A 17,749-nucleotide genomic window follows, 5' to 3' on the forward strand; every position below is an offset into this window, starting at 1 on the left:
GCCTTGCCTACTAGAATTTAGTCCAGCATAAATTTGTTCTTTTTTTATGATTGGCCCATTTTGACTTTGCACTTCGTTTGTCTTTTAGTTTTATCATTTGTGCCTCAAATTCTAACACCTGTTGGCAGTTTCACCTTGTTGAATTAGAACAACGAATATGGGGATAATTATGCGCAGAAGGAATATTCAGGAATTGTTTCAGTTTTGTTTGTTTTTTCTAGTTGCATTTACAGACCCCCCCACTCCTTACTGAACAATTGAGGGTGTTGGTTACTTCCTTCTGTGTTTATGTAAGAAAGCTGTTTATAGTCAGTTTTTCCAGTTGGCATATGTACTTCCTTGACTGCAGTTTGACACATCATTCCTCCCACTCCCTCCCTACAAGTGAAGCTAATGAAATTCCTTTTTTTTTATTATTATTGGGGATTGTTGGTGTTAACCATAGAAGTGGCCGCCATTCCAGCTTGGAAGTGTGCTGCTTAACATACTTTGTTTTGCTTGTTAGTTCCCAATGGCTGAGAAACAAAGTGGGTAGTAGAGCTTAATCAACCATGTACACTTTACTGGGTGCTCAAACAGCTCCGTAAACCGTCACGCACCCATGCTTGTTTAGGTGAAACGAGAGACCAAATGGTTTATCAAAGCGGTGGGGGTGGATTAAAATGGATTATTTTTTCTTTTTGTTGCATGAAATTGTAACACCGACAGACCCCAGTCGTTGTCGGCACGCGGGATCGAACCTGGGACCTCTGTAGCTTAGTGCATAAGCCTCTGCTGTATGAGCTAAAAGCCAACTGGCCCTTAGCTGTAGAGCAGACTCATTAATGTCTAAGTGGTCTCGATGCCACTAGAGGGGACAGAACTGCACACCCAGGAGGTGTGTGGGTTACAAAATATTTTAGTTTATTGTCAAATGTAAGGAATTTTTCAGAATGAGTTATAGTTCAGCCCATCCCTGCTGGGGTGCACAAGTTGGGGTGAGAGAATATAGGGAACCTCCTCACCCATCTACCTTTGTGCACCCACACAGGAGCCTGGTTCAGTGGCAGCGTTTGAGTTTTACAGATTGCAAGCTGTGCTCTAAGCTAGTTCCCGCAGCAACGCTAGCTGCATCATATAGGGAGGGAGATGACAGGGCCATGCTCCACTTTACTGACTAGCAGAACCACCCTGTTCTAGGAGGGCACACGCTGCACCCTATCCCTGGATGGTGCAATGTCTGATTTCCCCCTTACTTTAGGTAGGCGATGGTGTGCTCCTGGTCATTGTGCATCCTTGCTACCTTCTATCCTGAACTGTGATTTAGCACCACAATTGAGCCACTAGAATTAAACTGTTTTATCATCTGTCTTTTTTCTATGACAGATCAGTTATTTAAATCATTTGCCAAAGGAAGGGTTGTATATAATTTCCTACATTTTGGATGGTATTCATGAATAAGAGTTAGGTTATTATGACTCATTTTTCCAATATAGAAATGCAAGATTTTTAATATAATCGTCAAGGTGATTTACAACATTAATGAACTGAGCCCTGGCCTTCCAATAAGATGCATGCAGGCAGACACCTGTGTCCATGTGGAGCCCATTTATTAGATGAAATTTCATTTAAAGGTGAACTGAAATGCTTCATAACTATTAAATATGTTCTTCAGTCCTCAGGATCTTTGATATTTTCATGCCTCACTAGACCTCAGTTTCCCTGAGTGACTAGTCATAAGCGAGGGGACACAGTAACTCTGTGGCCAAGTAAGGAAAGGAACTCGTATCCTCCAGACTACTATTTTTCCCCTCTAACCGCTAGACAACACTGCCTTCCCACAATTTAAAAAAAAACCATTTCTGTGAGAGACAGGCACAGTCTAGTGATCTAATCACAGGAGTGGGTGTTAGGATTAGAACTCAGGAGTTCCTATTCTAAAATAGCTACTTTTGAGCCCTTAACAAGACATTTAATCTCTCTTGGACTGTTTCTCCATCAATATAATGGGGGTAAAACCTACCTCTATTTTACTGTTCCCTATTTATATAACAAACCAACACACTTAATTGTGGTATCTTTTACGCCATAAATGCTGTGTAACCAGATGGCTCCAAAATGTAATTAAATATTTAAAATGTACCCTATATTTAAAAAAGGTAAGGAAAATCTCTATCATACCCATGAAATGTGAGTTATTGTACTTAGGTACTTGAAGTGTACCTTCTTCTTAAATAGCATTCTTCTTCTGTGCCATGGTAATGCCAGCATTGGACAAGTTTGTCTCTAGCCCTACCAGGGGAGTAGTGGGAAGTAAGTGTGCCCTCCTATGTCCCATTCCACCATCTCCCCTCTTGACCCCATGCCATGGCTGCTTTTGAATGCTTTGGAGGGAAAGGAGGGACCATAAAACCTGCATGCTTAATATTTCCACCACCACCACCCTGAGAAGCGGGAAGGGGGCAGGAAATGGGCTCCCCTCTATGTGCTGGCCTGAGGTGCTGGCTAGGAATAAGGAGTAAGCTTCACCCAAACTTACTCTCCTCCCGAACAAGAAGGGAGCAGGGAAGGAGCAGTGTGGCTCTCCAAGTCAGTTTCTTCCTGGTGTTCCTCCTTCAGTGGTGTAGCTACCTGCTGCCCGGACACAGGGCTGAGTCTCAAGGTGCAATCTAGCCTGTTGAGAATATTTTAGAGAAGTCCTAATTTCTGGTAACTACTTTAATGCAATGTAATGTTTCTTCTATCTGGTCTTGTTGATGATTTTTATGCTTTGTCTGCTTTGTTCCCTTCTTAGTTCTTCCAGCAACTGTGGAGGGTGCACCTTTAGCAGTCAGTGGGAAAGCTGCTGTGGAATAGAATGGACTGTGAGTGGGTCCTTGAAGAAAAAAATCTGACATCGGACCCGTTACTGAGAAGTGCTGAAACTTTAAAACCACTGACTTCATTGGGAGTTGTGGGTGCACAGCAGCTCTCAGAATCAGGCTCCTGATGGTGTAAAGCCATTAACATTCCTGTTGATTGCCTGAAATTACAGCTCTGGTGGATGCCTGGGACTTTCTTTCAGAGCCAAGTGCTGAATATAAACTGAATCCAAAATGCCCAGTGCTGAATGGGTATATGAAGAATACCTACAATTTAGGTTCCAGAGGGTCAGCAACACTATTTATTAGAGACTGGTAATAATAGTGAACAGATACGTTCCATACCAAGCTCTCCAGGGGTTTAAAAATACCCAAAGTCCAGCCAGTGAAATCCAGCCAAGTTTTATAAAAATTATAGTAGTGGCTTTTATTAAATATAATCTGTGCACTTAAAATGTATAAAGTATTCAGTTTACTTAAAGGAGTTATTTTGCCAAACCATAAATGTACCAATAACTAAAGCAAGGAATAACAGTTTAGGAAATCTAAATTTACAGTGCTGTGTAGAAAAAAGCTTTGACTTTCAGATTTTAAAAAAACTCTCTGCTTAAGCATGTGATTCATATTTAATCCTGGTTATACTGAATTCACATTTGTATATATGTTTATAGTGGGGTATATGCTTCACATGATGTATGACTTGTCCACATTATCACAATACTGACTAGGGTTTAGCTATTTTGAGCGCTTGTTTAGAATACAACCTTCTATTCTGTTATCTTTTACATGTGGTTTTGAAATCTATCTCCTCTTATATCCACAAGAAATTCATGAACACACACATTTCATAGCATCCAATAAAACTTTAGAATAACATTCTGCAAACATAAACAAAGGTCACTCATGTAAAAAAAGGGCCTAGCCTCAACCATGAAGAATTTATTGCAATAGTGGATATAATACTCTTGGCACATAGTTCTTCCGTGAACCCAGTACTTGCAGTTTTTGCAAGAGCAAGAGACTGAAGATCTTGCAAGGTAAATTATAATACTGTTTTATACAAAATATATGATTTTGAAAACTTTTATGTTTTGAGGTCCTTTAAAAATAGGAACCAAGTGAACATTTCATGGTGCTGTGCTGCAAACCTGCACAAACATTATTCACGTGAATAGTCTGTCAAGTTACTTTTGTATTGTCAGCATTTGGAGGATAGGGCCATTTTGCCACTAAGGAAACTGCAAAAGGGCGTTGCCTTAGAATAGTCTCATATGCAAATAAATACACAGTTTTGCAACTTGTGCAGAGGTGGGTCGCCAGCAATTGAACAAAGCAGGGCCTCGTTTCTCCTTGTAAAAACTGTGTTGGAAATATGGGGCCTTATCCTGCAGTCTTTATTCAGGTTAAACTCCAGGTTTTTTTTCTATTTGTTTGTTTATTTTATTTAGGGACTTTTAACTAGTTTTCAAATCCTTGCCATGTAAATATCAGAAACAAATCTATACCCGTTAGCTTTTGTTCAAAGAACCGTTATACAAGAATATAGTCATTAGATCTTTCTTTTTACATGGTGTTCATATAACAGAGTCAGCATCATTACAACACCTATAATATGTAATTTCTAGTGATTTTATTAAATTGAGTGCAAAAATTCAGCGGGAGTTTAACCTGAATAAAGACTGCAGGCTCACTCCCATAATCATTTCAGGGCTGGGGTGTTTCTGAGGCAGTCCATAGGAGAAAGGGAGGAAGATGGATGGCCTTACTGCACCCTGGCTGTTTCCTGTTGCTGCAAGACCCATACATGCTATGAGAGCTGGGAATGTGAGTTAGGGCTGCCCTAGCCTGCGCTGAACTGCCCCCAGAGTCTGGGAGATATGGACACCTGCTCCTTAGTCCCCTGAGTTCGGATCAATTTTCTCTTTGATCCTTCCTGGCTGTGCCTATTTTTCTTTTCAAGGCTACATTGTATGTGCCTGTTCGTATAATTATTACTTTTCATTTTTTGATCAAACATTTAGTTGCACATTTTTATGGAAACTAAGATGATGAGAGGTGCATATAAGAAAACCCATTCCATCCCCAGCTTTTCAGATGACACCAAGTGACCTTAAAGTAGGGCAGGATTTGTTCATATGTAAAATACTCCATTGAAAGGCAGCCAACTCTGGGGTGGAGAGTGGTAGCCAACTGGTATGCTGCACTGTAGTGTGGAGGACAGGGATTTTGGCCAGGGACACCAATGCAAACTCTTACAAAAAGTGCTGAGTGTTCTTTAGTGTTGATGTAGAACAGATAGACTCTTTAAAGGTCTACACTGAAAGATAAACACGTGGTAGATGGAAGTGGGCTGTTTAATGTAGAAGGATGAAGGACAGTCATTCCACTGGGATTTTAACTGGTAGTTCCAGGAAATCTAAGTGTTTTTAAAAATGTATTTAAACTACTATGCCATTTCTCCAGCATTTGAACAGTACAGTCACCACCTGCTTGCCCAAGTACTCACCTTCAGTATTTACCCTTTTCTCACCTGCTTATCCCTACTACAGATATCTTAAAATTCTTAGAGCTCAGGAGAGTCTTATGCTGGGTAGACTAACTGGAATAATATTTATTCAATAGAGAAACACCTTTTTCCTTTAAAAGGAACATCTGATTTTGATTTTTATTAAAAAAAAATGTTAATGATAGAAGTGACATTGTAAGGAGGAAAACTCCACCTTATGCTGGAGCTGTTAGTACGACCATTAGAGCTTTATAAAGGGAAATGTAATAAGAGTATTTTGTACTAAGCATGTTAATATTGATTTTAATGGATGCCTTATTAATATGGTATTTGAAATATTTATACGCATTTCAAAGTTGGATCCATTGATCTTTCAGTACCTATCTATTGCTAATTATGGTCATAATGACATTTGATTGGAAAAATATGAGACTGGGGATGTTAGCTTTAGTAGCTTTTTGTTGTTGCTGGCATGAGGTTGAGTTACTTATGACGGGGAAACTGATCCAGGTGTGGATCCCATGATGCCCTGCATGATGCCCTGTGCACCATGTAAGTCCTGTAGTATAGAGGGATGTATATGGAAAATTGGAATGGAGTATTTCCACAGAGTACCTGCACACTCCCTGTGTGCTGCAGAGATGTCTTCATGATAATTCCAAGTAGACCAGTTTAGAGGGAACTGCAACAGGTGGATTGGAGAAGAGGCCAGGGGTTTAATACTTCCATGGCTTCCGTGGCCCCAAACCCTCACATAGGAGTTGCAGCCCCTATACCACTCCGTGGGCTTCAATAGCGCCATAGAGGGGCTATAAAGTCCTTGCAGACGTGTGTGTGTGTGATTCCCACCCATTTCCATTCTCACTTAGTGCCCTGCCACAAATCCTGATCATTCAAGCCGTTTGCAAGTTGGGTAGAATTTCACCCTAAATAAACTGAATGGCTATTTCCTGTAAAATAATTAACTTCTGATCATTATAAATCTTTTTGTTGGTTTTAAAAGTGACCTGCAGAGGGGATGCTGCATGAGGAAATGAGCTTGTGCCTTCGTAAAATGTTTCTAAGGTAAAATATGAGCAGACAAAACTTTAGGGACATCATGTCTTGTTTATCCTGTTTTTGTTGGAGGACTCGCTTTGTTTACACTGAAGTTTTTGTATGTAGCTGCACTGCTGTATCTATATCAGGACAAACCCTTAGTGTTGTATTGGTGCAAGTCATAGCATGCACCAGTGCTTTTATAGCAATGCACCATGTCTAAGCTAGGGGTTTGCACTGGTGTCTGAAAATCCCAGTGTAAACAAGACCTCACTAGTGGTCTGAGCTGTGTATCGTGACTACACTCTTTGCCTTTAAGGGAAAGGGTGCTGAATCCTTAACACAGACACCTTTTTCTTTCAAGAGTTTTGCTTAAATATATGTTAACAAAAACAAAGACTTTTCTCAACTAATTCAGTTTAATTTCCTTGGTATCTGTGATGTTGCAACCATATATGTTTTCTAGACATATAAAGCCTTCCAGAGGAGAATTTCAAATATAGGGGAAATATATATATAAATAAATAAGAACCCATCAAACCTTCTTTATACAGGCACAAGCCCATGTTGGGGGTAGAAGGGGCTGCTTTGTTTTATTTGTACAAGTCCTCCTTACAAGAAAAAAAATACCTCTGGTTGTTCCAAATTATAGCAATACCTCATTATTATTCCTTAAAAATGTTAAATTGTTATATTTACAACCAGGATGCCATTAGCTTCCCTATTAGTATTTAGTTCAAAGGAAGACTTTTATAAGCACAAAAAAAGTTCTGTTGTATAAAACTGAATGTGTGTTTGATATCACGGTAGTTTAGGGAACAATGCAAAGGTCAATTATGTTGCTTGCTCTCCTGTCACATGATGTGGATGTGTATATGAATGCATCCCTGGAATTCCACTGTGGGATCTGCATCTTTGAAGCTGATGCTAAAATTACTGCCTAGGCTCTTGCAAAGGCGGATACTGATAGAAGATTCAATGAAATCGAAGGTCGCTGGTCTGGTAGGTGTTGAAAGATACCTGGCTATGATACTATTTCTGATTTAATAATGCGAATGGGAGGCTAGTCCTTTGTAATAATTAGGACTAATTACTGAAGAGGTGTTGACAGATGGGCTAAGAGGAAACAAACTGCCTTTATCCAGTGGTTTAGAGTCAGATTACTGGTCTTGTGTTATCTGTTTCTCAGAAAGCAGAAGCTTCAATCATTCACTAAGTCTTCAAAGGGGAAAGGGATCCTAACAATATACAGGATTTGGGATGACGCTATGAAATAAATCTTTGACTCAAAATGGCTAAATTCATCCCTTTTCCGTCAATTATTCGAGTTTTAAAATTTGAGTTACAGATGAAGAATCTGATTATACTTCCAAGTGAGTTGAACCAATATTGGTGACTTTTTTTTTTGCTGTTGTTCATTGATTAGTCAATACCTAATTCCTTCCTCTCCTGAATGCTCTGTTTCCTTCTTAAAGAATGATATCTATGGTTGATATCCACTTGGAATGGGGAGGAAAAGATAATTGCTTAGGACTTTCTCTTCTTCTTAGTACATGAAACATGAGAGTTTATAGCACATAGACACAATATCTCTGTATGAAAAGTAAAACAAAACATGTTTACAATGGCACCAAATTTCGGTTATCTAGCTCTTTATACACACAGATGAGACGACGGAAATTTTAGCAAAAATTGGCAGACTTTGGTATAGTTTTGTTAGTCGGGCAATTATTTTTTTTTACCATCGAATATTTTAAAAAAACATTCTTCTCTCCCTTATTCTTTCTGATGTGACTTCCATCCCCTCGACCTGGAGTCTCTTGCCTAAGCAGCTGACATTGTCTGTCAGATCTTTGTCTGGTAGGAAGGGGTTTAGTTAAGACATTAAAGAGTTAACAATCTTTCACTGGAATGAACATTTGGAGTGGCTTACTTCAGACAAATGATTTAAAACTCTAGCTATCCTCCATGTTCTCAAATGACTCCCTTTTATATGCACTTCTTCCCACCCTCCACCCAATCTTGACCTTGATTTTCTGTGAAGCAGTGGAAAATATGGTGGACTTGGATAGTTTTATAAAGAGAGGTAGCTTTCAATTATTTATTTGCTTTTTAACAATGGACGCACTTTAATTAGTGTTTAAATATTTATAATCAGTTTTATTGTGCTGTAAAATCTGTTATACTTTGATCTAGATTTTCTGGTTTGAGATAATGATGCTCGTAAAGGTTTTCTTAATGAATTTGGTCAGAATTTGACATAATCTGATTATCTGATGAAAGACTGACACTTCAGTTCCTGACAGCATAAAAGAGCAGTACAAAAGGGGGCTGTTCAGAGCCCATTCAGAGGCTGGAAGTTCAAGTTCAGGTACTGCAGGCTGGTTCAAGATTCAGAATTAAGATGGTGAAACAGTTTTAGATTTCACTGTTGGGTTTTGTTTTTTGTTTTGTTTTTTTTTTGATCGATTGTGGTTCATACTGGACAAAGGGACTGAAGCTTTAAATAAGTAAACATGTTAACTGTCTTCAGTAACTTTTGGTTTAGCAAGTAGAGAGAAATAAACAGCTAATGTAAGATATGACCCCTTAAAAATATTGAAGAGCTAACTGATCAGAATGTTCCGGGCATCTGTAAGGTTCAATAGTAGAAATTCTAGTATGAAGGTCATTGAAGAATTATTGAACTGGTGTTGCAGTTGTTCACTCACTTTTTATTAATATCCTTCACATTTTGACTATTTGCCTGTTTGATATTGTTATCTCAGGAATGTTGAAAATAAATATTGCAGCGTTGTTGTAGCTATGTTGCTACCAGAATATGAGAGAGATCAGATAGGTGAGGTAATATCTTTTAATGGATCAACTTTTTGTTGGTGGAAGAGACAAGCTTTTGAGCTGCACAGAGCTCTTCTTCAGATATTACCAAAGATATTAAATATTTAAAGATATTACCTCACCTTACTTGTCTCTCTCAAAATAAGTATATTTAACAACTGCATCCTACGTGGTCATGGAAAATGGATCTAGAATTATGTGATCAAATTCACATGGAAGAACAATTGTGGTTTTGTATCTAAAATCTAAGATTAGGCTAATCAGTTAAAATAAACATTTGTTGTATTTGATGATCAGGTAATATTTACCCTGTAAATGTCATTCCTGTTTGCACCTGAATTACGGTGCATTCTTGTCACATTTCTTGGACTACTTTGACATCTGATAACTTGACTTATCCAAATAACATCTACATATATTGTATCTGATGGGAATCGCAGTGGACAAAAAGGAGGCGCTGATACCAATTAATGTTGAATTTTAGTAAGACACACAGCAGAAAAATGCATTTTAATTTGCTTCTCTGAATCCTAAATTTGAAATGGTTGATATACATGACATTGGGCCTTTTAAAAAAAAAATAAAAAATTGATTCTTGAAATAGTAAAGATTATGGACCATATTCTACAGTCCTTATTCAGGCAAAACTCCCACTGACACCAGTGGGACTTCTGCCTAATAAAGCTTGCAAGTTTTGACCTAATGAATTAATATAGAGTAAAAGAACATCACACAACCTTATTATACAATTTGAAGACTTCTCTTTTCTTAGCGAACTTTTAGTGAGTTCACTTTCATTTTGCTTACAGAGGGTTTTGAGCACAGATCTGGGAGACCATAAATCCTATGCTGATCCTGGCGCTTTCAGTGGCTGTCTGTTACCATGGGCAAATCACTTAGCCTCTCTGCCTCAGTTTCTCTGTCTGTAAAATGATGTATAATAATACTTGCCTCGCAGCAGTAGGGTGGCTTAGTTAACAAACATAAAGATTCTAAAGAAGGAATGAATTTAATCTCTATGGGTGCAGTAATATCCATAAATAATTAATATTTTGATGTAAGGGCCTAATTCTACAAACCTCACTAACGTCAAAGGGATTGCTCAAGTGAGTAAGGATTTGCAGGACTGGGTCAAAAATATGGACTATGAAAACAAGCAGGAACTACAATAGCTGATTTACTATTTGCTTACTTTGACTATTTGTGACTTAGGGGGATTTTTTTAAACAGTTGTTGTCTGAAACATATCTATAAAATAAATCTTAAAAACAGAAACCATGAGAAAAAAGTAAATACAATATTCTGTTGTAAATGTATCCTGAAATGTGGCAATGCTTATAGGATTTCTTGCTCAATTTAACCATAAAAATACTTTCCTTCCTCTCTGCCTTTTCCAATGATTTTGTATTTTGTCAGTGCTGTTTTAGAAAATGGGGAAACAAGGATAAAAGAAAATATTTTGGGAGCCTTTTCGGAGAGCTCAACCAGGAGATATTTTGGGTACAGTTTCTTACAGTGCACAATGAAATAGCTTGTTCCCTCTAGAACAGTGGTTCCCAAACTGGGGTTTGTGAACCCCTGGGGGTTCATGAAATGTTACAGGGGGTTCTCGGGGGAAAAAATTCCCTAATGGCGGACAGAGCTGTCCCTAGGGACCCTGGGCAGCACTGGGCCAGAAGCCCAGAGCCCTTGGACTTCCAAGAGCTAAGCATATCAAAGCAAACATATCTATCACACTGAGGAGATTTAAACTTCAAGACTCCTTATAAGAAATGGAAAGGGAGGTGGATATTTTTTGCTGTTTTTAAAATTAAATAGGCAGCTAGTATTGTTTTTTAAATTATTATGAAGAATAAGTTGTTTGCCTGGACTGCTCAAGACCTGAATGTTTGTGTAGGAGGAACTCTTTGAATTGGCTTCTTAAATACCTTCATGCTGTTTCACATCTGATACTCCTTGATGAAACATAGGAGCCTTGTCTTATAACAGGCTTATTCAAAGTGATACAAGCTACGAAAGTGAGATCTTGGAAGAATGTTGCTGTTTTCATAATATAATAAAAATACTGTAATGATAAATAATAATAATTAATAGTAAATAGTGTGTAATAAGCATGTCATAAAAACAAATTTTATATTTCCAAGATCACTGCTTTTATAATTTATACTCAGGTAAAGGAGAAAATCCCTGAAAATATTCATTTTTAGGAGGGGGTTCGTGAGACGTGACATTTTAGTGAAAGGGGTTCACAGGTTGTTAAAGTTTGGGAACCACTGCTCTAGAATTAGGATCATTTTGGATAAGTGGTATCTGTGGTCAATGTTGTATATTTTGTAGCAGAAAAAATAGCATAAAATCCAATAACTGATTCAAAAGATTTAAAAGAATATGAAGTATCATGTTGCTTCCATATATGTTTAAAATGAATCCCTTCTCAGTTCCTCTTCCTGAAAAAAATACACACAGAGATGGGGTGCCAACTTTGGGGTGACAGCCAGTGCTAGGATTTCAGGAAAGAGTATGCTGAAGGAAGTTTAAGGCCTCCTAACAGTAAAGGGTGAGCAGTGGCTTGTGGGGTTTTTTAATGGATAGTTTTTACCTCTAAAGTGGTAAAGACGAGAACAAAAATGCCACTGTTACTTAAATATTTCCAATAGAAGTATGTTTGTGTTGTAACATTGTTTAGTACAAACAGATACCACTCCTCCAGAAATAATTATTTATAAAGTGAGGTGTGAGAGGGTTTTTTATTTTGGTTGAAACTTGTCACTCAATTTTTTTAAATGGAGGCTAAAGTTACACAGTAAAAGTTTAATTTGGGTAAAACTGACAGAGACATTAAAATAAATGTAGTATTATGTACGAACTTTATAAATTAATATGAAAGATTTTATTTGACCCATCCTCCCCTATTGTCAGATATCATGGGACAATCTCCTGTGCTGGAACTGGCGATCAATAGAATTAACCCAATTTACTCTAGCTGAGGGCCCGGCCCTGTATGTCAATAGTCAATTGACTAGCTATTTTGTGTTATATATGTTAGACCTGTAACGTCATTTCTTAAGAGTTGTATTTTTATTATATAGTATCATATTACGTATGCATTGATATTGAATTAAAACAAGTTCTATGTTATATTTCACATTTAGAGGGAGAAAATCTATAGAACACAAAAAGTTATCCGGTGCGTATTGTGTTTCATGTTCATGTGCCCTGTGGGAGGAAAAGAAAAGTAATAGAACAGACAAATAAATAAGCATGGTGTTGAAACTGGCATTACAGAGTCTGCTGTTGCACAATGGAACCGCAATCAATTTACTGTCTTTATTGGTCGAGTGCCAGAAAAATAGTATAATATTATACAGGGCTAGATTAATTAAATAGTAATTATAAGGGAATAAATCAAGTAATCATAAAAGTTTGTCATGGGAAAAATATGTGTCTAGAATTAATTAGTTTTCTAATAAAGTATATATTTTAATTGCTCAGAATTACGGAATCCTTAATTGCAGACATGTAAGTTTGGCCGGATTAATTTCAGTTGCTGTAAGAACTTGATATATTTCTTCTGTCAGTTGTTTTTTTTTTTTTTTTTTTTTTTTAATAGTTTGCTACTAAACAAGAGTATTTCAGGAAATGTCTGCTAAAATGTCTGGAAGGTGTTTAATTAAATCTGTGCAGTCTGAGGACAGTATTAACTAGTTATTGCTGTTGGAAGCAAGAGATTCATGCCCGATGCTGAAGTTGGGAGCACCCCTAATTTAGGAGGCTGGGTAGTCAGATCTCTGTTGCTGACAGATTGCTATGCATGGCTGAACTGAAAGGCTACTCAAAACAGCCTTTTGATGGCCCTTGGCTTATCAATTTTCTGCTAGATTGCAATGATTTATCAAGTGTGCAAACTTGAATTCAACTTTAAGCCTGAATGTTGTGTTATACAGAGACAATTGTGTGAAGCCTTTTTTTCATTTATTTTGTGCATTTTCACATTCTTTAATTTTTCAAGGAGATTTGGCATTAGATGTCCTATATCTTTTTGCATTAGCCATATGGGGAGTCTGTTTGGGAGTTGAACTACTGTGTACTTTGTGTCAGATTTCTTTCTCCTAAAACAAGGCTTTCCTTAGTTTTATCATTGCACTTTACTGGGCAATTAATGGCTTCATAAAGCAAAACAGATGGGGTTCTTTTTCCTTAATCTGGGCAATGAACCTGTTTATGAAACACTAAAATTTCATCAATTTCAGCTGTGTTTTCATGCTGTATTTTAGCCTGACATATTAAAAACAAGTGCAATGGCATAAGTGTAGCCATGATATTTGGCTTTCTCAAAAATGTTTATTTCAGTGAGATTTTCAATGCCGAAAATGTTTAACTGTGTTAAGAAAGGTCAGCCAGCTGATAGCTAAAGGCGAGTATGTCAAAATGAAAGACTGAAAAAAAATTATCATTCTGACACGCCAGGAGTATTAGAATGATTAATGTTTATGTTAATTTATGGCTTTTACATATTGATTAATAGCTTTTTGTTTCAGTGACTAAAATGTATAGGGGCAATGAGATCCATATGCTAACTCAGTGTTCTTAGTTTTGTTCCCATGCTGAATCTATGTTTTCAGATGGAAAATAATTATAGCGATTTTTTTTTAATTTCAGATGGAAGTATTTGGAAGTGATCCTCAAGATACCAGCTCAAATCCCAAATATTTCTGAACATCGTATGTTGACATTTATATGCATTTTCCTTACAAACTTAATTATTTAAAGACATAAGTGTATTGTGTTTTGTTCTCTGTCAGTTAGATGATGACTAGTTAGAGGAGAAAAGGTGTTGAAACTGTGTAACTAGTCATTCTCTGACTGGAAATGATTGAAAAAAATCACATTGTATTGCTATTAGTAGCCATTATTTTTCCTGCTTTGATTGGATTTCTTGGCATATATTTGCACCAGTGGCTGATAAACAAATCAGTTTGCTCCCTAACCATTTATTGGTTTATACAGTGAAATGTGGAAACCTCCATTGTTCCCTACATGGGGTCAGGAAAGAAGTTAACTTTGGGGCAGATCCTGAAGGTGGTTTCACTCCTAACCTCCTGTTTAGTTCAGTGGCAGAGGGAGCTACTTTGCATCTCTCAGGATTAGACTTATTGTTTTGAGTATTCTTCTGAGCAGTCAGTCGTTACTGGTCATTAACAACTATTTTGTGGCCAGGGAGAATAAAAGCTCTGGCAGCACTGACTTCCCAACCCGTAAAAATCCAGGCCTTTAGTCAGTTGTAATGTAGGATGTGTGGCAACAGGTAGTGGTATCTGCTAATACAGTATTGTATAGCTTGGTCATATAAATCAGCAAGTTCTGTTCGATGCTGTTATGTCTCCAAATTTAAATTTTCAAAAGCAACAATGTTATGTCAGTATGGAAATCTCTTGGTTATGTTATTTTTTGTTCATATTTCAGTTCACACTAGTGCATGCTTCCAGTCCATTGCCAGGGTTTTATTTTTGCTTTGTTTGTAACACAAATCTTGTAAGGAACAACGTCGTTGCTTAACTCCTACTTTGACACTAATGTCTGAGGATGAACGTAGATAAAGAATAAATATACAAAGTAATTAGCTAATAATGCTAATGTAAAGCACTGGATATACACATTGCTAAAAGGAATGACTCTTTCATTTGTATGTTTTATGTGTCAAATCATTCTATTTGAAACCCATTATATTTACTTAATTAGCTTTTTAAACATAAACACTAAAGCATGATATATAGAATTAGTATTATTATAGTATTAGTAGTATAGCAAGAAAGATATCAAACAGACCTATAAAGGAAAAAGCTTAATTGTCACATTCATGTTTTCTTGGCATATTTTTCAAAAGTTAACATAGTGCTCACATGTCTAAAAGCAAGTCACGTGTCACATGCAGGCAAGCTTCACTCCTCCCGCCAGTTCTACCAGTGTGCCTCAGTTCTGACCTCAGCATACTGTGCAGTTTCTCTCCTGTGTTTTACTTGAGGAAAGATTGACAATTATATCAAATTATGTGGTGAAGTTGTGATGTGTACAGATGAGGTCCAGGACGAGAATGTAAGCTCCTGTTCCTTGTAGGCTAATTGAATTCCAAGTTGCTTCATTTGGTTGGGGAAGCGGGGGGGAGAAAGTCTTGCTACATTTTTAGCTTATGATGGAGTACAAACTAAACATCCTGTTGCTCAGATACTTCTCCCATTTAAATGTTCTTCCCTACTTCTGTGTTTTTTATGTAAAGCTTATAGGATTTGCAGAGTCAAACTCAAAGGCAGTGCGCTGAAAATTTACCACAAAAGGCTGGCGGGCATATGTGTGTTACAAATACTTAACCTGCTTTTAGAGCACATTTTCTTAGTATGCAGTAAACTTCAAATACTCATCTTTGAGTTCAAATACTCTGAAATAAGCAGTTCAGTTGCTTTCTGCAGATGTATCTGGAAGCTGCCAGACCATCCATATTTTAGTTATGTTTGGATAATATGGGGACTTGTAATCCTGGACTTTGATCCTTTGCCTGCTAGAAATGCCACATGTCCTTACAGCATTTGCCCCAACTACTGTTGTCTGAGGTATGTGCAAGTTCCACTGTGTTTTGGCATTTCAAGTAGAGTAGATTTAAAGGAAGGCCAATCCAGGTGGCTGTTGGGTCTCTGTTGATCCAGCCTGGCTGCTCAAATGGATCATACAGCCAACCAGTAACGTGGTAGCCAGCTGAGTTGGGGGAGGCCCACAGTCTTTAAATGCAGCCATGCAGTGTGGGTACTGCTGGGGGCAGAAGGGGAGACTGCCCCACCATGAGAGCTCAACTGTCTGTTATGATTTATAGGCAGAAAGCCTGGACAAGATTGGCCTTATGGGCCCTTTAGAAAGCTCATACTGTAAGGGCTACCTACCATATTTTAAAATTGAAAATGGAGTTGGAGGTAATATAAATTGATTATGTGCCTTATACTATTAACTTAATAAAATTGCCCTTTCCACCAGTTTTCTTTGCAATTACATACTGTATATTCTTATTGACTGCAGATGCTATATAGTCATATCTAGTTAGTTAGCTACAAGATGTGGGAAACATGTCTTAAAAATCATCATGAAAGGAGCAAAGTTACCCTTTGACCCAAGTGGAAAAGACAGAAGTGCAATCTGGAGAGGAGCTTTCATACATGAGAACAGGGAAGAAAAAAGGTTATTCATATTTTTACTGACTAATTCTTTAATCTTACTCTTCTTTGGGAGGCTGGCACCTGGTAGGCTTGGAATTTCCAGAAATAAAAGGGATTTCATATATTTGATGATGAGCACACCTGGATGTGTCAAATAATTTGCAGTCATAATTATATCTGCACACCTGCTAGTTAGAGTCCCGAGTCAGTTTGCCAGACGTGCCGAGAGAGATTTATCTCTGGCATACCTGAAAAATCTCTCTTTAGCACCAACGTTTTGTTACTTTGTAAACGACTATAGAATAGGAAGCCTTTTTTAGGCTTTGCTCAAGCTGTCTGTATCTCAGATTTAATTGTGGGGTTATGGGGGAAGGGGGTGCTTGGGTGATAGTTTACTAGCAATTTGTTTTTGCTTCGATGTGTGATGGAAATACAAATGACAGGAGTGGGAACAGGAGAGTTGTTGAATTCAGCTGAAATTTTTCCTGTGGGAATCTGTTAATGTTTTGAATTCTCTGTGAGATTTTTCCAAGGTAATCTTTCTGACATTTACATTTTTAAATGACTATTATTAATTGAAAGATCTACTTTTTTCTTTTCTTTTCTTTTTTTTTTTTTTGGTATCAAATGCTGTAGTAGTGCATTTTTCACTGCATAGAAATTCAAATAACTTAAGGAAAGTTCCCTTAATTACATGCTAACAAAGTGGAGTTTTATAGGTGGTGTTATTGGTAATTTGTTCTCTAAAATTATGTAACTTTACATTTTTGAATAAGATTAAACAATTCCTAATTTTAGTAGAAACATGTTTTGCATGGCAAAGCCCTTTACAATGTGTGATGTACACAGTCATTTGCTAACTGGAATATCGATCTGGACACCTGGATTTTCCAATCAGCATGCAATTGGTGGTGGATCAAGAGTAATCAACATAATATATCTGGGGTTTGTATTGTGCCCTGTCAAAATAATTTCTGGAGCAAAGTTTGGTCCCTGGAGGAGGAGAGTGTTACCGGCACAGGAAAAGCTAGAAAAAAGAAAAAAAACAAGAATAGGATTGCTGTCTATTTAAAATAACAAGACCAAAGTACAGCAAGGAGGTGTTGCATCTCTCAAGGCTGGTGTCCTTTTACAAGCAAATAATGTCATAAGCAAAACTTAATTCATGTCCTCCAATGTCCTGTCTTGGAAGCCAGTGCTCACAACATCTGGGTCAAGCACATAGTCTAGGACAGAGAACTTTTTTGAAAGCATTTATTATAAATTCCTTCCGTGGGTCTCACTTTGCTGCTTAGAGCCCTGGGGCCTGATTGTGGTCTCACATCAAT

At 37.4% G+C, this 17,749-nt stretch overlaps 1 protein-coding gene across 11 annotated transcripts in view; it reads left to right on the forward strand.

The window, feature by feature from the left end:
- GNB1L (G protein subunit beta 1 like) overlaps positions 1–17,749 on the forward strand; it is a 52,660-nt gene that overhangs the window by 10,076 nt on the left and 24,835 nt on the right. For 6 of the 11 annotated variants that reach the window (XM_034790777.1, XM_034790784.1, XM_034790787.1 and 3 more), the window contains exon 2: positions 13,882–13,943. The exons of 2 other annotated variants lie outside the window; for them this stretch is intronic. The gene's annotated coding sequence lies outside the window, so the exon portion shown is untranslated. Of the gene's footprint in view, positions 1–8,451; positions 8,471–13,881; positions 13,958–17,749 lie in introns of those variants that run through there. 3 more of the 11 variants (XM_034790782.1, XM_034790779.1, XM_034790778.1) reach the window with 2 other exon arrangements.

This window comes from Trachemys scripta, chromosome 15, assembly GCF_013100865.1.
Source record: "Trachemys scripta elegans isolate TJP31775 chromosome 15, CAS_Tse_1.0, whole genome shotgun sequence".
Taxonomy (NCBI): Eukaryota; Metazoa; Chordata; order Testudines; family Emydidae; genus Trachemys; species Trachemys scripta.